The sequence below is a fragment of the Panulirus ornatus genome, chromosome 10 (assembly GCF_036320965.1).
Source record: "Panulirus ornatus isolate Po-2019 chromosome 10, ASM3632096v1, whole genome shotgun sequence".
Taxonomy (NCBI): domain Eukaryota; kingdom Metazoa; phylum Arthropoda; class Malacostraca; order Decapoda; family Palinuridae; genus Panulirus; species Panulirus ornatus.
Window position 1 is genome coordinate 49138794 of NC_092233.1, and position 22451 is coordinate 49161244.

At 42.6% G+C, this 22451-nt stretch overlaps 1 protein-coding gene across 2 annotated transcripts in view; it reads left to right on the top strand.

Moving 5' to 3' along the window:
- Nucleotides 1-22451, top strand: part of LOC139750938 (uncharacterized) — a 327093-nt gene that overhangs the window by 28598 nt on the left and 276044 nt on the right. The window lies entirely within an intron of this gene.

The following is a 22451-nucleotide window of genomic DNA, read 5'->3' on the forward strand; positions in this document are numbered from 1 at the left end:
ATCCTCCTCGTAGACTCAGATTGGGGTGTCTAAACGTGTGTGGATGTAACCAAGATGTTAAAAAAGGAGAGATAGGTAGTATGTTTGAGGAAAGGAACCTGGATGTTTTGGCTCTGAGTGAAACGAAGCTCAAGGGTAAAGGGGAAGAGTGGTTTGGGAATGTCTTGGGAGTAAAGTCAGGGGTTAGTGAGAGGACAAGAGCATGGGAAGGAGTAGCAGTACTCCTGAAACAGGAGTTGTGGGAGTATGTGATAGAATGTAAGAAAGTAAATTCTCGATTAATATGGGTACAACTGAAAGTTGATGGAGAGAGATGGGTAATTATTGGTGCATATGCACCTGGGCACGAGAAGAAAGATCATGAGAGGCAAGTGTTTTGTGAGCAGCTGAATGAGTGTGTTAGTGGTTTTGATGCACAAGACTGGGTTATAGTGATGGATGATTTGAATGCAAAGGTGAGTAATGTGGCAGTTGAGGGAATGATTGGTATACATGGGGTGTTCAGTGTTGTAAATGGAAATGGTGAAGAGCTTGAAGATTTATGTGCTGAAAAAGGACTGGTGATTGGGAATACCTGGTTTAAAAAGCGAGATATACATAAGTATACGTATGTAAGTAGGAGAGATGGCCAGAGAGCGTTATTGGATAACGTGTTAATTGACAGGTGCGCGAAAGAGAGACTTTTGGATGTTAATGTGCTGAGAGGTGCAACTGGAGGGATGTCTTATTATCTTGTGTAGGCTAAGGTGAAGATTTGTATGGGTTTTCAGAAAAGAAGAGTGAATATTGGGGTGAAGATGGTGGTGAGAGTAAGTGAGCTTGGGAAGGAGACTTGTGTGAGGAAGTACCTGGAGAGACTGAGTACAGAATGGAAAAAGGTGAGAACAGTGGAAGTAAGGGGAGTGGGGGAGGAATGGGATGTATTTAGGGAATCAGTGATGGATTGTGCAAAAGATGCTTGTGGCATGAGAAGAGTGGGAGGTGGGTTGATTAGAAAGGGTAGTGAGTGGTGGGATGAAGAAGTAAGATTATTAGTGAAAGAGAAGAGAGAGGCATTTGGACGATTTTTACAGGGAAAAAATGCAATTGAGTGGGAGATGTATAAAAGAAAGAGACAGGAGGTCAAAAGAAAGGTGCAAGAGGTGAAAAAGAGGGCAAATGAGAGTTGGGGTGAGAGGGTATCATTAAATTTTAGGGAGAATAAAAAGATGTTCTGGAATGAGGTAAATAAAGTGCGTAAGACAAGGGAGCAAATGGGAATTTCAGTGAAGGGCGCTAATGGGGAGGTGATAACAAGTAGTGGTGATGTGAGAAGGAGATGGAGTGAGTATTTTGAAGGTTTGTTGAATGTGTTTGATGATAGAGTGACAGATATAGGGTGCTTGGGTCGAGGTGGTGTGGAAAGTGAGAGGGTTAGGGAAAATGATTTGGTAAACAGAGAAGAGGTAGTAAAAGCTTTGCGGAAGATGAAAGCCGGCAAGGCAGCAGGTTTGGATGATATTGCAGTGGAATGTATTAAAAAAGGGGGTGACTGTATTGGTGACTGGTTGGTAAGGTTATTTAATGTATGTATGACTCATGGTGAGGTGCTTGAGGATTGGCCGAATGCGTGCATAGTGCCATTGTACAAAGGCATAGTGGATAAGAGTGAGTGCTCAAATTACAGAGGTATAAGTTTGTTAAGTATTCCTGGTAAATTATATGGGAGGGTATTGATTGAGAGGGTGAAGGCATGTACAGGGCATCAGATTGGGGAAGAGCAGTGTGGTTTCAGAAGTGGTAGAGTATGTGTGGATCAGTTGTTTGCTTTGAAGAATGTATGTGAGAAATACTTAGAAAAGCAAATGGATTTGTATGTAGCATTTATGGATCTGGAGAAGGCATATGATAGAGTTGATAGAGATGCTCTGTGGAAGGTATTAAGAATATATGGTGTGGGAGGCAAGTTGTTAGAAGCAGTGAAAAGTTTTTATCGAGGATGTAAGGCATGTGTACGTGTAGGAAGAGAGGAAAGTGATTGGTTCTCTGTGAATGTAGGTTTGCGGCAGGGGTGTGTGATGTCTCCATGGTTGTTTAATTTGTTTATGGATGGGGTTGTTAGGGAGGTGAATGCAAGAGTTTTGGAAAGAGGGGCAAGTATGAAGTCTTGTGGATGAGAGAGCTTAGGAAGTGAGTCAGTTGTTGTTAGGTGATGATACAGCGCTGGTGGCTGATTCATGTGAGAAAGTGCAGAAGCTGGTGACTGAGTTTGGTAAAGTGTGTGAAAGAAGAAAGTTAAGAGTAAATGTCAATAAGAGCAAGGATATTAGGTACAGTAGGGTTGAGGGTCAAGTCAATTGGGAGGTAAGTTTGAATGGAGAAAAACTGGAGGAAGTAAAGTGTTTTAGATATCTGGTAGTGGATCTGGCAGTGGATGGAACCATGGAAGCGGAAGTGAATCATAGGGTGGGGGAGGGGGTGAAAATCCTGGGAGCCTTGAAGAATGTGTGGAAGTCGAGAACATTATCTCGGAAAGCAAAAATGGGTATTATTGAAGGAATAGTGGTTCCAACAATGTTGTATGGTTGCGAGGCGTGGGCTATGGATAGAGTTGTGCGCAGGAGGGTGGATGTACTGGAAATGAGATGTTTGAGGACAATGTGTGGTGTGAGGTGGTTTGATCGAGTAAGTAATGTAAGGGTAAGAGAGATGTGTGGAAATAAAAAGAGTGTGGTTGAGAGAGCAGAAGAGGGTGTTTTGAAATGGTTTGGGCACATGGAGAGAATGAGTGAGGAAAGATTGACCAAGAGGATATATGTGTCGGAGGTGGAGGGAACGAGGAGAAGTGGGAGACCAAATTGGAGGTGGAAAGATGGAGTGAAAAAGATTTTGAGTGATCGGGGCCTGAACATGCAGGAGGGTGAAAGGTGGGCAAGGAATAGAATGAATTGGATCGATGTAGTATACCGGGGTTGACGTGCTGTCAGTGGATTGAATCAGGGCATGTGAAGTGTCTGGGGTAAACCATGGAAAGTTGTGTGGGGCCTGGATGTGGAAAGGGAGCTGTGGTTTCAGACATTATTGCGTGACAGCTAGAGACTGAGTGTGAACGAATGGGGACTTTGTTGTCTTTTCCTAGCGCTACCTCGCACACATGAGGGGGGAGGGGGATGGTATTCCATATGTGGCGAGGTTGCGATGGGAATGAATAAAGGCAGACAGTGTGAATTGTGTTCATGGGTATATATGTATGTGTCTGTGTGTGTATATATATGTGCACATTGAGATGTATAGGTATGTATATTTGCCTGTGTGGACGTGTATGGATATACATATGTATGGGGGTGGGTTGAGCCATTTCTTTCGTCTGTTTCCTTGCGCTACCTCGCAAACGCGGGAGACAGTGACAAAGCAAAATAAATAAATATAAATAAATATGCATTTCAAGGGATCACAATTTTTTGCATGCTCAATATATTCCTATGAATCAGGATAAGTTCCCAAGTGCACTTTCGTGTAATAATCACATCATCAGGGGAGACACAAGAGTGAAATATGACAGTCAGTTGATATACATTGAAGACGAAGCTAGGACGCCATTTGGAAAACATGTGATTGTCCAGGACAGACAACGTATGTCCATAAACTTATCATTTTATAAATTTGAAAGAATGCTCACAGATATAGAAAAATGAAGAGAATTATCCTAGATATAGAAACACCGAGGGATATACAAACATAGAGAGGATGTTCCTACATATAAGAACATAGAGATTGATACCCGATATAGAAAGATAAAAGAAAACAGCCCCAGTTATGTAAACAGAGAGAATACTTCCAGCAATACAGATATAGAGAAAATGATCACAGTGAAAGAAATATAGAGAGAATGGCCTTACATATAGAAAAATTGAGAGAATGATCCCAGATATAGAAACAATGAGTGAATATATATATATATATATATATATATATATATATATATATATATATATATATATATATATATATATATGTATACATATATATATATATATATATATATATATATATATATATATATATATATATACATATATATATATATATATATATATATATATATATATATATATATATATATATATATATATATATATTTTTTTTTTCTTTGTTGCTGTCTCCTGCGTTTGCGAGGTAGCACAAGGAAACAGACGAAAGAAATGGCCCAACCCACCCTCATACACATGTATGTACATACACGTCCACACACGCAAATATACATACCTACACAGCTTTCCACGGTTTACCCCAGACGCTTCACATGCCCCGATTTCAATCCACTGACAGCATGTCAACCCCGGTATACTACATCGATCCAATTCACTCTATTCCTTGCCCTCCTTTCACCCTCCCGCATGTTCAGGACCCGATCATACAAAATCTTTTTCACTCCATCTTTCCACCTCCAATTTGGTCTCCCACTTCTCCTCGTTCCCTCCACCTCCGACACATATATCCTCTTGGTCAATCTTTCCTCAGTCATTCTCTCCATGTGCCCAAACCATTTCAAAACACCCTCTTCTGCTCTCTCAACCACGCTCTTTTTATTTCCACACATCTCTCTTACCCTTACGTTACTTACTCGATCAAATCACCTCACACCACACATTGTCCTCAAACATCTCATTTCCAGCACATCCACCCTCCTGCGCACAACTCTATCCATAGCCCACGCCTCACAACCATACAACATTGTTGGAACCACTATTCCTTCAAACATACCCATTTTTGCTTTCCGAGATAATGTTCTCGACTTCCACACATTCTTCAAGGCTCCCAGGATTTTCGCCCCCTCCCCCACCCTATGATCCACTTCCGCTTCCATGGTTCCATCCGCTGCCAGATCCACTCCCAGATATCTAAAACACTTTACCTCCTCCAGTTTTTCTCCATTCAAACTTACCTCCCAATTGACTTGACCCACAACCCTACTGTACCTAATAACCTTGCTCTGATTCACATTTACTCTTAACTTTCTTCTTTCACACACTTTACCAAACTCAGTCACCAGCTTCTGCAGTTTCTTACATGAATCAGCCACCAGCGCTGTATCATCAGCAAACAACAACTGACTCACTTCCCAAGCTCTCTCATCCACAACAGACTTCATACTTGCCCCTCTTTCCAAAACTCTTGCATTCACCTCCCTAACAACTCCATCCATAAACAAATTAAACAACCATGGAGACATCACACACCCCTGCCGCAAACCTACATTCACCGAGAACCAATCACTTTCCTCTCTTCCTACACGTACACATGCCTTACATCCTCGATAAAAACTTTTCACTGCTTCTAACAACTTGCCTCCCACACCATATATTCTTAATACCTTCCACAGAGCATCTCTATCAACTCTATCATATGCCTTCTCCAGATCCATAAATGCTACATACAAATCCATTTGCTTTTCTAAGTATTTCTCACATACATTCTTCAAAGCAAACACCTGATCCACACATCCTCTACCACTTCTGAAACCACACTGCTCTTCCCCAATCTGATGCTCTGTACATGCCTTCACCCTCTCAATCAATACCCTCCCATATAATTTACCAGGAATACTCAACAAACTTATACCTCTGAAATTTGAGCACTCACTCTTATCCCCTTTGCCTTTGTACAATGGCACTATGCACGCATTCCGCCAATCCTCAGGCACCTCACCATGAGTCATACATACATTAAATAACCTTACCAACCAGTCAGTAATACAGTCATCCCCTTTTTTAATAAATGCCACTGCAATACCATCCAAACCTGCTGCCTTGCCGGCTTTCATCTTCCGCAAAGCTTTTACTACCTCTTCTCTGTTTACCAAATCATTTTCCCTAACCCTCTCACTTTGCACACCACCTCGACCAAAACACCCTATATCTGCCACTCTATCATCAAACACATTCAACAAACCTTCAAAATACTCACTCCATCTCCTTCTCACATCATCACTACTTGTTATCACCTCCCCATTTGCGCCCTTCACTGAAGTTCCCATTTGCTCCCTTGTCTTACGCACTTTATTTACCTCCTTCCAGAACATCTTTTTATTCTCCCTAAAATCTAATGATACTCTCTCACCCCAACTGTCATTTGCCCTCTTTTTCACCTCTTGCACCTTTCTCTTGACCTCCTGTCTCTTTCTTTTATACATCTCCCACTCAATTGCATATTATTATATATTATTATTTTGCTTTGCCGCTGTCTCCTGTGTTTGCTAGGTAGCGCAAGGAAACAGATGAAAGAAATGGCCCAACCCACCCCCATACACATGAATATACATACACGTCCACACACGCAAGTATACATACCCATACATCTCATTGTACACATATATATACACACACAGACACATACATATATACACATGCACACAACTCACACTGTCTGCCTTTATTCATTCCCATCGCCACCTCGCCACACATGGAATAACATCCCCCTCCCCCCTCATATGTGCGAGGTAGCGCTAGGAAAAAGACAACAAAGGCCCCATTCGTTCACACTCAGTCTCTAGCTGTCATGCATTATCTGATCATTATCTTGTGGAGGCGAAGGTGAAGATTTGTATGGGTTTTCAGAATAGAAGAGAGAATGTTGGGGTGAAGAGGGTGGAGACAGTAAGTGAGCTTGGGAAGGAGACTTGTGTGAGAAAGTACCAGGAGAGACTGAGGTGAGAACAAAGGAGGTAAGGGGAGTGGGGGAGGAATGGGACGTATTTAGGGAAGTAGTGATATCTTGCGCAAAAGATGCTTGTGGGATGAGAAGTGTGGGAGGTGGGTTGATTAGAAAGGGTAGTGAGTGGTGGGATGAAGTAAGATTATTAGTGAAAGAGAAGAGAGAGGCATTTGGACGATATTTGTAGGGAAAAAATGCAAATGAGTGGGAGATGTATAAAAGAAAGAGACAGGAGGTCAAGAGAAAGGTACAAGAGGTGAAAAAGAGGACAAATGAGAGTTGGGGTGAGAGAGTATCATTAAATTTTAGGGAGAATAAAAAGATGTTCTGGAAGGGGGTAAATAAAGTGCGTAAGACAAGGGAGCAAATGGGAACTTCAGTGAAGGGCGCTAATGGGGAGGTGATAACAAGTAGTAGTGATGTGAGAAGGAGATGGAGTGAATATTTTGAAGGTTTGTTGAATGTGTTTGATGATAGAGTGGCAGATATAGGGTGTTTTGGTCGAGGTGGTGTGCAAAGTGAGAGGTTTAGGGAAAATGACTTGGTAAACAGAGAAGAGGTGGTAAAAGCTTTGTGGAAGATGAAAGCCAGCAAGGCAGCAGGTTTGGATGGTATTGCAGTGGCATTTATTAAAAAAGGGGGTGACTGTATTGTTGACTGGTTGGTAAGGTTATTTAATGTATGTATGACTCATGGCGAGGTGCCTGAGGATTGGCGTAAGGCTTGCATAGTGATATTGTACAAAGGCAAAGGGGATAAGAGTGAGTGCTCAAATTACAGAGGTATAAGTCTGATGAGTATTCCTGGTGGGAGGGTATTGATTGAGCGGATGAAGGCATGTACAGAGCATCAGATTGGGGAAGAGCAGTGTGGTTTCAGAAGTGGTAGAGGATGTGTGGATCAGGTGTTTGCTTTGAAGAATGTATGTGAGAAATACTTAGAAAAGCAAATGGATTTGTATGTAGCATTTATGGATCTAGAGAAGGCATATGATAGAGTTGATAGAGATGCTCTGTGGAAGGTACTAAGAATGTATGGTGTGGGAGGCAAGTTGTTAGAAGCAGTGAAAAGTTTTTATCGAGGATGTAAGGCATGTGTACGTGTAGGAAGAGAGTAAAGTGATTGGTTCTCAGTGAATGTAGGTTTGCGGCAGGGGTGTGTGATGTCTCCATGGTTGTTTGATTTGTTGATGGATGGGGTTGTTAGGGAGGTGAATGCAAGAGTTTTGGAAAGAGATGCAAGTATGAAGTCTGTTGTGGATGAGAGAGCTTGGGAAGTGAGTCAGTTGTTGTTCGCTGATGATACAGCGCTGGTTGCTGATTCACGTGAGAAAGTGCAGAAGCTGGTGACTGAGTTTGGTAAAGTGTGTGAAAAAAGAAAGTTAAGAGTAAATGTGAATAAGAGCAAGGTTATTAGGTACAGTAGGGTTGAGGGTCAAGTCAATTGGGAGGTAAGTTTGAATGGAGAAAAACTGGAGGAAGTGAAGTGTTTTAGATATCTGGGAGTGGATCTGGCAGCGAATGGAACCATGGAAGCAGAAGTGAATCATAGGGTGGGGGAGGGGGAGGCGTGGGCTATTGATAGAGTTGTGAGCAGGAGGGTGGATGTGCTGGAAATGAGATGTTTGAGGACAATATGTGGTGTGAGGTGGTTTGATCGAGTAAGTATTGTAAGGGTAAGAGAGATGTGTGGATGTAAAAAGAGCGTGGTTGAGAGAGCAGAAGAGGGTGTTTTGAAATGGCTTGGATACATGAAGAGAATGAATGAGGAAAGATTGACCAAGAGGATATATATGTTGGAGGTGGAGGGAACGAGGAGAAGTGGGAGACCAAATTGGAGGTGGAAAGATGGTGTGAAAAAGATTTTGAGTGATCGGGGCCTGAACATGCAGGAGGGTGAAAGGCATGCAAGGAATAGAGTGAATTGGATCGATGTGGTATACCGGGGTCGATGTGCTGTCAGTGGATTATTGAATCAGGACATGGGAAGTGTCTGGGGTAAACCATGGAAAGTTTTGTGGGTCCTGGATGTGGAAAGGGAGCTGTGGTTTCGGGCATTATTTCATATTATATATATATATATATATATATATATATATATATATATATATATATATATATATATATATATATATTATATATATATGTGTCAGAGGTGGAGGGAACAAAGAGGAGTGGGAGACCAAATTGGAGGTGTAAAGATGGAGTGAAAAAGATTTTAAGTGATCGGGGCCTGAACATGCAGGAGGGTGAAAGGCATGCAAGGAATAGAGTGAATTAGAATGATGTGGTATACCGGGGTCGACTTACTGTCAATGGATTTAACAAGGGCATATGAAGCGTCTGGGGTAAACCATCGAAAGTTCTGTGGAGCGTGGATGTGGAAAGGGAGCTGTGGTTTCGGTGCATTATTACATGAGAGCTAGAGACTGAGTATGAACGAATGGGGCCTTTGTTGTCTTTTCCTAGTGCTACCTCGCACACATGAGGGGGAGGGGGTTGTTATTTCATGTGCGGCAAGGTGGCGATGGGAATGAATAAAGGCAGACAGTATGAATTATGTACATATGTATATATGTATATGTCTGTGTGTGTATATATATGTATACGTTGAGATATATAGGTATGTATATTTGCGTGTGTAAATGTGTATGTATATACATTTGTATGTGGGTGGGTTGGGCCATTCTTTCGTCTGTCTCCTTGCGCTACCTCACTAACGCGGGAGACAGCGACAAAGCAGAATGATAATATAATAATGATAAAATATATATATATTTATGAAGTCTGTTAGGGATGAGAGAGCTTGGGAAGTGAGTCAGTTGTTGTTTGCTGATGATACAGCGCTGGTGGCTGATTCATGTGAGAAACTGCAGAAGCTGGTGACTGAGTTTGGTAAAGTGTGTGGAAGAAGAAAGTTAAGAGTAAATGTGAATAAGAGCAAGGTTATTAGGTACAGTAGGGTTGAGGGTCAAGTCAATTGGGAGGTGAGTTTGAATGGAGAAAAACTGGAACAAGTGAAGTGTTTTAGATATCTGGGAGTGGATCTGGCAGCGGATGGAACCATGGAAGCGGAAGTGGATCATAGGATGGGGGAGGGGGCGAAAATTCTGGGAGCCTTGAAGAATGTGTGGAAGTCGAGAACATTATCTCGGAAAGCAAAAATGGGTATGTTTGAAGGAATAGTGGTTCCAACAATGTTGTATGGTTGCGAGGCGTGGGCTATGGATAGAGTTGTGCGCAGGAGAATGGATGTGCTGGAAATGAGGTGTCTGAGGACAATGTGTGGTGTGAGGTGGTTTGATCGAGTAAGTAACGTAAGGGTAAGAGAGATGTGTGGAAATAAAAAGAGCGTGGTTGAGAGAGCAGAAGAGGGTGTTTTGAAATGGTTTGGGCACATGGAGAGAAAGAGTGAGGAAAGGTTGACCAAGAGGATATATGTGTCGGAGGTGGAGGGAACGAGGAGAAGAGGGAGACCAAATTGGAGGTGGAAAGATGAAGTGAAAAAGATTTTGTGTGATCGGGGCCTAAACATGCAGGAGGGTGAAAGGAGGGCAAGGAATAGAGTGAATTGGAGCGATGTGGTATACCGGGGTTGACGTGCTGTCAGTGGATTGAATCAGGACATGTGAAGCGTCTGGGGTAAACCATGGAAAGCTGTGTAGGTATGTATATTTGCGTGTGTGGACGTGTGTATGTGAGTGTGTGTGGAGGGGGATTGGGCCATTTCTTTCGTCTGTTTCCTTGCGCTACCTCACAAACGCGGGAGACAGCGACAGTATAAAAAAAAAAAAAAAAATATAAATCCCTGGGGATAGGGGAGAAAAAATACTTCCCACGCATTCCTCACATATCGTAGAAGGCGACTAATGGGGTCGGGAGGGGGGGGGCTAGAAACCATCCTCTCCTTGTATTTTAGCTTTCTAAAAGGGGAAACAGAAGAAGGAGTCACGCGAGGAGTGCTCATCCTCCTCGAAGGCTCAGATTAGGGTGTTTAAATGTGTGTGGATGCAACCAAGATGAGAAAAAAGGAGAGATAGGTAGTATGTTTGAGGAAAGGGACCTGGATGTTTTGGATCTGAGTGAAAGGAAGTTCAAGGGTAAAGGGAAGAGTTGTTTGGGAATGTCTTGGGAGTAAATTCAGGGGTTAGTGAGAGGACAAGAGCAAGGGAAGGAGTAGCAAGACTCCTGAAACAGGAGTGGTGGGAGTATGTGAGTGTAAGAAAGTAAATTCTAGATTGACATGGGTAAAACTGAAAGTTGATGGAGAGAGATGGGTGATTATTTTTGCATATGCACTTGGGCATGAGAAGAAAGATCATGAGAGGCAAGTGTTTTGTGAGCAGCTGAATGAGTGTGTTAGTGGTTTTGATGCACGAGACCAGGTTATAGTGATGGCTGATTTGAATGCAAAGATGAGTAATGTGGTAGTTGAGGGAATAATTGGTATACATGGGGTGTTCAGTGTTGTAAATGGAAATGGTGAAGAGCTTGCAGATTTATGTGCTGAAAAAGGACTGATGATTGGGAATACCTGGTTTAAAAAGCGAGATATACGTAAGTATATGTGTGTAAGTAGGAGAGATGGCCAGAGAGCGTTATTGGATTATGTGTTAATTGATAGGCGTGCAAAAGAGAGACTTTTAGATGTTAATGTGCTAAGAAGTGCAACTGGAGGGATGTCTGCTCATTATCTTGTGTAGGCGAAGGTTAAGATGTGTAGGGGTTTTCAGAGAAGAAGAGAGAATGTTGGGGTGAAGAGAGTGGTGAGAGTAAGTGAGCTTGGGAAGGAGACTTGTATGAGGAAGTACCAGGAGAGACTGAGTACAGAATGGAAAAAGGCGAGAACAAAGGAGGTAAGGGGAGTAGGGGAGGAATGGGATGTATTTAGGGAATCAGTGATGGCTTGTGGAAAAGATGCTTGTGGCATGAGAAGCATTGGAGGTGGGTTGATTAGAAAGGGTAGTGAGTGGTAGGATGAAGAAGTAAGATTATTAGTAAAAGAGAAGAGAGAGGCATTTGGATGGTTTTTGTGGGGAAAAATGCAAATGAGTGGGAGATGTATAAAAGAATGTGACAGGAGGTCAAGAGACAGGTGCAAGAGGGGAAAAGAGGGCAAATGAGAGTTGGGGTGAGAGAGTATCATTATATTTTAGGGAGAATAAAAAGATGTTTTGGAAGGAGGTAAATAAAGTGTGTAAGACAAGGGAGCAAATGGAAACTTCAGTGAAGGGGGTTAATGGGGAGGTGATAACAAGTAGTGGTGATGTGAGGAGGAGATGGAGTGAGTATTTTGAAGGTTTGTTGAATGTGTTTGATGATAGAGTGGCAGATATAGGGTGTTTTGGTCGAGGTGGTATGCAAAGTGAGAGGGTTAGGGAGAATGATTTTGTAAACAGAGAAGAGGTAGTAAAAGCTTTGCAGAAGATGAAAGCCGGCAAGGGAGCGGGTTTGGATGATATTGCAATGGAATTTATTAAAAAAGGTTTTGTTGACTGGTTGGTAAGGTTATTTAATGTATGTATGATTCATGGTGAGTTGCCTGAGGATTGGTGGAATGCTTGCACAGTGCCATTGTACAAAGGCAAAGGGAATAAGAGTGAGTGCTCAAATTACAGAGGTGTAAGTTTATTGAGTATTCCTGGTAAGTTATGTTGGGAGGATTTTGATTGAGAGGGTGAAGGCATGTACAAAGCATCAGATTGGGGAAGAGCAGTGCGGTTTCAGAAGTCGTACGGAATATGTGGATCACGTGTTTTCTTTGAAGAATGTATGTGAGAAATACTTAGAAAAGCAAATGGATTTGTATGTAGCGTATATGGATCTGGAGAAGGCATATGATAGAGTTGATAGACATGCTTTGTGGAAGGTATTAAGAATATATCGTGTGGAAGGCAAGTTGTTAGAAGCAGTGAAAAGTTTTTATTGAGGATGTAAGGCATATGGGCGTGTAGGAAGAGAGGAAAGTGATTGGGTCTCAGCGAATGTAGGTTTGCTTCAGGGGTGTGTGATGTCTCCATGGTTGTTTAATTTGTTTATGGATGGGGTTGTTAGGGAGGTGAATGCAAGAGTTTTGGAAAGAGGGGTAAGTATGAAGTCTGTTGGGGATGAGAGAGCTTGGGAAGTGAGTCAGTTGTTGTTCGCTGATGATACAGCGCTGGTGGCTGATTCATGTGAGAAACTGCAGAAGCAGGTGACTGAGTTTGGTAAAGTGTGTGAAAGAAGAAAGTTTAGAGTAAATGTGAATCAGAGCAAGGTTATTAGGTACAGTAGGGTTGAGGGTCATGTCAATTGGGAGGTAAGTTTGAATGGAGAAAAACTGGAGGAAGTGAAGTGTTTTAGATATCTGGGAGTGGATCTGTTAGTGGATGGAACCATGGAAGTGGAAGTGAATCATAGGTTGGGGGAGGGGGCGAAAATTCTGGGAGCCTTGAAGAATGTTTGGAAGTCGAGAACATTATCTCAGAAAGCAAAAATAGGTATGTTTGAAGGAACAGTGGTTCCAACAATGTTGTATGGTTGTGAGGCGTGGGCTATGGATAGAGTAGTGCGCCGGAGGGTGGATGTGCTGGAAATGAGATGTTTGAGGACAATGTGTGGTGTGAGGTGGTTTGATCGAGTAAGTAATGTAAGGGTAAGAGAGATGTGTGGAAATAAAAAGAGCGTGGTTGAGAGAGCAGAAGAGGGTGTTTTGAAACGGTTTGGAGACATGGAGAGAATGAGTGAGGAAAGATTGCACAAGAGGATATATATGTCGGAGGTGGAGGGAACGAGGAGAAGTGGGAGACCAAATTGGAGGTGGAAAGATGGAGTGTAAAAGATTATGAGTGATCGGGGCTAGAACATGGAGGAGGGTGAAAGGCGGGCAAGGAATAGAGTGAATTGGATCGATGTGATATACCGGGGTCGACGTGCTGTCAGTGGATTGAATCATAACATGTGAAGCGTCTGGCGTAAACCATGGAAAGTTGTGTGGGGCCTGGATGTGGAAAGAGAGCTGTGGTTTCGGGCATTATTGCATGACAGCTAGAGACTGAGTGTGAATGAATGGGGCCTTTGTTGTCTTTACCTAGCACTACCTCACACACATGAGGGGGGAGGGGGATGTTATTCCATGTGTGGCGAGGTGGCGATGGGAATGAATAAAGGCAGACAGTGTGAATTGTGTGCATGTGTATATATGTATATGTCTGTGTGTGTATATATACGTGTACATTGAGATGTATGGGTATGTATATTTGCGTGTGTGGACGTGTATATATATATACATGTGTATGGGGGTGGGTTGGGCCATTTCTTTCGTCTGTTTCCTTGCGCTACCTCGCAAACACGGGAGACAGCGACAAAGCAAAATGAATAAATAAGAAAATATATTTTATTTTGTCATAATATCCCTGGGGATAGGGGAGAAAGAATACTTCCCACGCATTCTTCACGTGTCGTAGAAGGCGACTGAAGGGGACGGGATTGGGGGGCTGGAAACCCTCCTCTCCTTGTATTTTAACTTTCTAAAAGGGGAAACAGAAGAAGGAGTCATGCGAGGAGTGCTCATCCTCCTCGAAGGCTCAGATTGGGGTGTCTAAATGTGTGTGGATGTAACCAAGATTAGGAAAAAGGAGAGATAGGTAGTATGTTTGAGGAAAGGAACCTGGATGCTTTGGCTCTGAGTGAAACGAAGCTCCAGGGTAAGGGGGGAGAGTGGTTTAGGAATGTCTTGGGAGTAAAGTCAAGGGTTCGTGACAGGACAAGAGCAAGGGAAGGAGTAGCAGTACTCCTGAAACAGGAATGGTGGGAGTATGTGATAGAGTTGAAGAAAGGAAACTCTTGGTTGATATGGGAAAAACTGAAAGTTGATAGAGAGAGATGGGTGATTATTGGTTCATATGCTCCTGGGCATGAGAAGAAAGATCATGAGAGGCAAATGTTTTGGGAGCAGCTGATTGAGTGTGTTAGTAGTTTTGATGCACGAGCCTGGGTTATAGTGATGGGTGATTTGAATGCAAAGGTGAGTAATGTGGCAGTTTAGGGAATAATTGGTGTACATGGGGTGTTCAGTGTTGTAAATGGAAATGGTGAAGAGCTTGTAGATTTATGTGCTGATTATGTTGATTGGGAATACCTGGTTTAAAAAAAAAGATGTACATAAGTAAGTAGGAGAGATGGCCAGAGAGCGATATTGGATTATGTGTTAAGTGATAGGTGCACAAAAGAGAGACTTTTGAATGTTAATGTGCTGAGAGGTGCAACTGGAGGGATGTCTGATCATTATCTTGTGGAGGCGAAGGTGAAGATTTGTAGAGGTGTTCAGAAGAGAAGAGAGAATGTTGGGGTGAAAAGTGTGGTGAGAGTAAGTGAGCTTAGGAAGGAGACTTGTGTGAGGAAGTACCAGGAGAGACTGAGTACAGAATGGAAAAAGGTGAAAGCTAAGGAGGTAAGGGGAGTGGGGGAGGAATGGGATGTATTTAGGGAAGCAGTGATGGCTTGCGCAAAAGATGCTTGGTGCATGAGAAGAGTGGGAGGTGGGCAGATTAGAAAGGGTAGTGAGTGGTGGGATGAAGAAGTAAGATTATTAGTGAAAGAGAAGAGAGAGGCATTTGGATGATTCTTACAGGGAAATAATGCAAATGAATGGGAGATGTATACAAGAAAGAGACAGGAGGTCAAGAGAAAGTTGCAAGAGGTGAAAAAGAGGGCAAATGAGAGTTGGGGTGAGAGAGTATCATTGAATTTTAGGGAGAATAAAAAGATGTTTTGGAAGGAGGTAAACAAAGTGCGTAAGACAAGGGAGCAAATGGGAACCTCAGTGAAGGGGGCTAATGGGAAAGTGATAACAAGTAATGGTGATGTGAGAAGGAGATTGAGTGAGTATTTTGAAGGTTTGTTGAATGTGTTTCATGATAGAGTGGCAGATATAGGGTGTTTTGGTCGAGGTGGTGTGCAAAGTGAGAGGGTTAGGGAGAATGATTTGGTAAACAGAGAAGAGGTAGTAAAAGCTTTGCAGAAGATGAAAGCTGGCAAGGGAGCGTGTTTGGATGATATTGCAGTAGATTTTATTAAAAAATGGGGTGGCTGTATTGTTGACTGGTTGGAAAGGTTATTTAATGTATGTAGCTCTCATATTGAGGTGGCTGAGGATTGGCGGAATGCTTGCATAGTGCCATTGTACAAACGCAAAGGGGACAAAGGTGAGTGCTCAAATTACAGAGGTATAAGTTTGTTGAGTATTCCTGGGAAATTATATGGAAGGGTATTGATTGAGAGTGAGAAGGCATGTACAGAGTATCAGATTGGGGCAGAGCAGTGTAGTTTGAGAAGTGGTAGAGGATGTGTGGATCAGGTGTTTGCTTTGAAGAATGTATGTGAGAAATATTTAAAAAAGCAAATCGATTCGTATTTGGCATTTATAGATCTGGAGAAGGTATATGATACAGTTGATAGAGATGCTCTGGGGAAGGTATTAAGAATATATGGTGTGGAAGGCAAGTTGTTAGAATCAATGAAAAGTTTTTATCGAGGATGTAAGCCATGTGTACGCGTTGGAAGAGAGGAAAGTGATTGGGTCTCAGTGAATGTAGGTTTGCGGCAGGGGTGTGTGATGTCTCCATGGTTGTTTAGTTTGTTTATGGATGGGGTTGTTAGGGAGGTGAATGGAAGAGTTTTGGAAAGAGGGGCAAGTATGCAGTCTGTTGTGGATGAGAGAGCTTGGGAAGTGAGTCAGTTGTTGTTCGCTGATGATACAGCGCTGGTGGCTGATTCGTATGAGAAACTGCAGAAGCTATTGACTGAGTTTGGTAAAGTTTGTGAAAGAAGAAAGTTGAGAGTAAATGTGAGTAAGAGCAAGGTTATAGGTACAGTAGGGTCGAGGGTGAAGTCAATTGGGAGGTGAGTTTGAATGGAGAAAAACTGGAGGAAGTGAAGTGTTTTAGATATCTGGGAGTGGATTTGGCAGCGGATGGAACCATGAAAGCGGAAGTGAATCATAGGGTTGGGTAGGGGGCGAAAATTCTGGGAGCCTTGAATAATGTTTGGAAGTCGAGAACATTATCTCGGAAAGCAAAAATGGGCGTGTTTGAAGGAATATTGGTTCCGACAATGTTGTATGATTGTGAGACGTTGGCTATGGATAGAGTTGTGCGGAGGAGGATGGATGTGCTGGAAATGAGATGTTTGAGGACAATATGTGGTGTGAGATGGTTTGATCAAGTAAATAATGTAAGGGTGAGAGAGATATTTATTTATTTATTTATTTTGCTTTGTCGCTGTCTCCCCGCATTTGTGAGGTAGCACAAGGAAACAGACGAAAGAAATGGCCCAACCCACCCCCATACACATGTATATACATACACGTCCACACACGCAAATATATATACCTATACATCTCAATGTACACATATATATATACAGACACAGACACATACATATATACCCATGCACACAATTCACACTGTCTGTCTTTATTCATTCCCATCGCCACCTCGCCACACATGGAATACCATCCCCCTCCCCCCTCATGTGTGTCAGGTAGTGCTAGGAAAAGATAACAAAGGCCCCATTCATTCACACTCAGTCTCTACCTGTCATGCAATAATGCCCGAAACCACAGATTCCTTTCCACATCCAGGCCCCACACAACTTTCCATGGTTTACCCCAGACGCTTCGCATTCCCTGATTCAATCCACTAACAGCACGTCTACCCTGGTATACCACATCGATCCAATTCACTCTATTCCTTGCCCGCCTTTCACCCTCCTGCATGTTCAGGCCCCGATCACTCAAAATCTTTTTCACTCCATCTTTCCACCTCCAATTTGGTCTCCCACTTCTCCTCGTTCCCTCCACCTCCAACACATATATCCTCTTGGTCAATTTTTCCTCACTCATTCTCTCCATGTGCCCGGACCATTTCAAAATACCCTCTTCTGCTCTCTCAACCACGCTCTTTTTATTTCCATACATATCTCTTACCCTTACATTACTTACTCGATCAAACCACCTCACACCACACATTGTCCTCAAACATCTCATTTCCGGCACATCCACCCTCCTGCGCACAACTCTATCCATAGCCCACGCCTCGCAACCATACAACATTGTTGGAACCACTATTCCTTCGAACATAGCCATTTTTGCTTTCCGAGATAATGTTCTCGACTTCCACACATTCTTCAAGGCTCCCAGGATTTTCGCCCCCTCCCCCACCCCATGATTCACTTCCACTTCCATGGTTCCATCCGCTGCCAGACCCACTCCCAGATGTCTAAAACACTTTACTTCCTCCAGTTTTTCTCCATTCAAACTTACCTCCCAATTGACTTGACCCTCAACCCTACTGTACCTAATAACCTTGCTCTTATTCACATTTACTCTTAACTTTCTTCTTTCACACACTTTACCAAACTCAGTCACCAGCTTCTGCAGTTTCTCACATGAATCAGCCACCAGCGCTGTATCATCAGCGAAGAACAACTGACTCACTTCCCAAGCTCTCTCATCCACAATAGACTACATACTTGCCTCTCTTTCCAAAACTCTTGCATTCACCTCCCTAACAACCCCATCCATAAACAAATTAAACAACCATGGAGACATCACACACCCCTACCACAAACCTACATTCACTGAGAACCAATCATTTTCCTCTCTTCCTACACGTACACATGCCTTACATCCTCGATAAAAACTTTTCACTGCTTCTAACAACTTGCCTCCCACACCATATATTCTGAATACCTTCCACAGAGCATCTCTATCAACTCTATCATATGCCTTCTCCAGATCCATAAATGCTACATACAAATCCATTTGCTTTTCTAAGTATTTCTCACATACATTCTTCAAAGCAAACACCTGATCCACTCATCTTCTACCACTTCTGAAACCACACTGCTGTTCCCCAATCTGATGGTCTGTACATGCCTTCACCCTCTCAATCAATACCCTCTCATATAAATTACCAGGAATACTCAACAAACTTTTACCTCTCTAATTTGAGCACTCACTCTTATCCCCTTTGCCTTTGTACAATGGCACTATGCACGCATTCTGCCAATCCTCAGGCACCTCACCATGAGTCATACATACATTGAATAACCTTACCAACCAGTCAACAGAGTAAGAGAGATGTGTGGTAATAAAAAGAGTGTGGTTGAGAGAGCAGAAGAGGGTGTTTTGAAGTGGTTTGGTCAAATGGAGAGAGCGAGTGAGGAAAGATTGACAAAGAGGATATATGTGTCAGAGATGGAGGGAACGAGGAGAAGTGGGAGACCAAATTGGAGGTGGAAAGATGGAGTGAAAAAGATTTTGAGTGACCGGGGCCTGAACATGCAGGAGGGTGAAAGGCATGCAAGGAATAGAGTGAATTGGAACGATGTGGTATACTTGGGTTAACGTGCTGTTAATGGATTGAACCAGGGCATGTGAAGCGTCTTGGGTAAATCATGGAAAGTTGTGTGGGGCCTGGATGTGGAAACGGAGCTGTGGTTTCGGTGCATTATTACATGACAGGTAGATACTGAGTGTCAACGAATGTGGCCTTTGTTGTCTTTTCCCAGCGCTACCTCGCACACATGTGGGGGGAGGGGGTTGTTATTTCATTTGTGGCGGGGTGACGATGGGAATGAATAAAGGCAGACAGTATGAATTATGTACATGTGTATATATGTATATGTCTGTGTGTATATATATGTATACGTTGAGATGTATAGGTATGTATATTTTCCGTGTGTGGACATATGTGTATATACATGTGTATGTGGGTGGGTTGGGCCATTCTTTCGTCTGTGTCCTTGTGCTACGTCGCTAACGCGCGAGACAGCGACAAAGCAAAATAAAATAATTAATAGATAAGATACAATACCCACACATATATAAACATAGAAAATGATACCAAATATGAAAATATAGAGTGATTGGCTCTAGATACAGAAACATATTGAGAATGATGGAAGATGAAGAAACATGGAAAGAATCATCCCAGATATACAAACACCGAAGGAATGACTGCAGATGTATAAACAGAGAAAATGGCCCTAGATATAGAATTATAAGAGAAAATGGTCCTACATATACTAACATAGAATATTCCAAGATATAAAAACAGAAATAATGCCTTTCAGAAGTGGTAGAGGATGTGTGGATCAGGTGTTTGCTTTGAAGAATGTATGTGAGAAATACTTAGAAAAGCAAATGGATTTGTATGTAGCATTTATGGATCTGGAGAAGGCATATGATAGAGTTGATAGAGATGCTGTGTGGAAGGTATTAAGAATATATTGTGTGGGAGGCAAGTTGTTAGAAGCAGTGAAAAGTTTTTATCGAGGATGTAAGGCATGTGTACGTGTAGGAAGAGAGGAAAGTGATTGGTTCTCTGTGAATGTAGGGTTGCGGCAGGGGTGTGTGATGTCTCCATGGTTGTTTAATTTGTTTATGGATGCGGTTGTTAGGGAGGTGAATGCAAGAGTTTTGGAAAGAGGGGCAAGTATGAAGTCTGTTGTGGATGAGAGAGCTTGGGAAGTGAGTCAGTTGTTGTTCGCTGATGATACAGCGCTGGTGGCTGATTCATGTGAGAAACTGCAGAAGCTGGTGACTGAGTTTGGTAAAGTGTGTGAAAGAAGAAAGTTAAGAGTAAATGTGAATAAGAGCAAGGTTATTAGGTACAATAGGGTTGAGAGTCAAGTTGATTGGGAGGTAAGTTTGAATGGAGAAAAACTGGAGGAAGTAAAGTGTTTTAGATATCTGGGAGTGGATTTGGCAGCGGATGGAACCATGGAAGCGGAAGTGGATCATAGAGTGGGGGAGGGGGCGAAAATTCTGGGAGCCTTGAAGAATGTGTGGAAGTCGAGAACATTATCTGGGAAAGCAAAAATGGGTATGTTTGAAGGAATAGTGGTTCCAACAATGTTGTATGGTTGCGAGGCGTTGGCTATGGATAGAGTTGTGCGCAGGAGGATGGATGTGCTGGAAATGAGATGTTTGAGGACAATGTGTGGTGTGAGGTGGTTTGATCGAGTAAGTAACGTAAGGGTAAGAGAGATGTGTGGAAATAAAAAGAGCGTGGTTGAGAGAGCAGAAGAGGGTGTTTTGAAATGGTTTGGGCACATGGAGAGAATGAGTGAGGAACGATTGACCAAGAGGATATATGTGTCGGAGGTGAAGGGAACGAGGAGAAGTGGGAGACCAAATTGGAGGTGGAAAGATGGCGTGAAAAAGATTTTGTGTGATTGGGTCCTGAACATGCAGGAGGGTGAAAGGAGGGCAAGGAATAGAGTGAATTGGATCGATGTGGTATACCGGGGTTGACGTGCTGTCAGTGGATTGAATCAGGGCATGTGAAGCGTCTGGAGTAAACCACGGAAAGCTGTGTAGGTATGTATATTTGCGTGTGTGGACGTATGTATATACATGTGTATGGGGGTGGGTTGGGCCATTTCTTTCGTCTGTTTCCTTGCGCTACCTCGCAAACGCGGGAGACAGCGACAAAGCAAAAAAAAAAAAGGAAAAATAATACCCGATATAGAAACGTAGAGAGAAGGTCTCCAGATATGTAAACAGAAAGACTAATCCCAGATATAGAGATATAGAGAATGATTACATTGAAAAAATAGAGAGAATAGCCCTAGATATACAAATATAGAGAGAATGATCCTAGATAGAGAAACAGAAAATTATCCAAGATATAGAAACAATGGAGAGAATGAGTGACGAATGATTGACAAAGTGGATATATGTGTCAGAGGTGGAGGGAACGAGAAGTGGGAGACCAAATTTGAGGTGGAAAGATGGAGTGAAAAAGATTTTTGAGTGATCAGGGCCTGAACATGCAGGAGGGTGAAAGCCATGCAAGGAATAGTGAAATGGAATGATGTGGTATACTGGGGTTGACGTGCTGTCAGTGGACTGAACCAGGGCAAGTGAAGTGTCTGCGGTAAACCATGGAAAGTTTTGTGGGGCCTGAATGTGGAAAGGGAGCTGTGGATGTGGTCCATTATACATGACAGCATGAGACTGAGTGTGAACAAATGTGGCCTTTGTTGTCTTTTCCTAGCGCTACCTTGTGCACATGCAGGGGAGGGCTGTTGTTGTTTCATATGTGGCAGGGTGGCGACGGGAATGAATAAGGGCAGATAGTATGAATCGTACATGAGTATATATGTATATGTCTGTCTATCCCTGGGATAGGGGAGCAAGAATACTTCCCACGTATTCCCTGCGTGTCGTAGAAGGCGACTAAAAGGGGAGGGAGCGGGGGGCTGGAAATCCTCCCCTCTCGTTTTTTTTTTTTTTTTCCAAAAGAAGGAACAGAGAATTGGGCCAGGTGAGGGTAGTCCCTCAAAGGCCCAGTCCTCTGTTCTTAACGCTACCTTGCTAATGCGGGAAATGGCGAATAGTTTGAAAGAAAAAGTATACGTTGAAATGTATAGGTATGTATATGTGCGTGTGTGGATGTGTATGTATATACATGTGTATGTGGGTAGGTTTGGCCATTCTTTCATGTTTCCTTGCGCTACCTCGCTAACATGGGAGACAGTCAAAAAGTATAATAAAATGATATTATAATAATGATAGAAACAGTAAGTGAATGGTTCTATATATAGAAGTGGAGAGAATGCTCACATATATAGAAACACCAAGAGAATAATCCCAGATATAGAAACACAAAGGGACATACAAACATAGAGGATATTCCTACACATAAGAACATAGAGATTGATACCCGATATAGAAAAGATAAAAGAAAACTGCTCAGATATGTACACAGA